The sequence below is a fragment of the Pygoscelis adeliae genome, unplaced genomic scaffold, assembly GCF_000699105.1.
Source record: "Pygoscelis adeliae isolate BGI_AS28 unplaced genomic scaffold, ASM69910v1 Scaffold282, whole genome shotgun sequence".
NCBI lineage: Eukaryota > Metazoa > Chordata > Aves > Sphenisciformes > Spheniscidae > Pygoscelis > Pygoscelis adeliae.
Window position 1 is genome coordinate 22,560 of NW_008824352.1, and position 563 is coordinate 23,122.

Sequence of the window (563 nt, forward strand, 5' to 3'; positions counted from 1 at the left end):
TCCCCCCGCTCCCATGGGCATCCCTGCCCCTGATGCCTTAATCGCCCTGAGCATCCTCACAGGGCCCCCACCCACACCCTTGACACCCCATTTAAGCTCAGCAGCCCCCGTGCCATGGGTGTGCTTGGCCCAGCCCTGACCTCTGTGCCCGCTCGTTTGCTGGTGGGGTTTCCTGGCTTCCCCTTAGGTGCTGTTTTACTTCCGTCTGATGGTCGCTGGACGTGCGGTGGGACCTGCTGCTGCCATGGCCCCGCTTGCTGCCGTGGGATGGTGGGTGCTGGGGCCACCCACAGCACCCAGCTCGTTTGCTGTGCAGAGCACCCCAGGCTCCCCGCTGTTCACCCCATGGGTAGGAAGCCTGTGGATGGGGGACGGCTGGAAAACCCACCTTCCCCCCACCCTGGGGGCACCCCCGGTCCCCTGTGCCTCCCCTCTGTGCACTGTAGGTTCGCCCCATCCCTCTTCCCCTGCGCATCCTCCCTCCAGTCCCTCTGACCCTAAATATCGTCAGCTCCTGTGCTCCCCTCCGCTGGCACTCACCCCCTCCACCTCATATCCCTGCC

The 563-nt window shown here is 65.4% G+C and overlaps 1 protein-coding gene across 1 annotated transcript in view; it reads left to right on the top strand.

Moving 5' to 3' along the window:
• Positions 1-563, top strand: part of LOC103912889 (septin-4-like) — a gene marked incomplete at its 5' end in the record, with an annotated part of 9,545 nt that overhangs the window by 7,880 nt on the left and 1,102 nt on the right. The window lies entirely within an intron of this gene.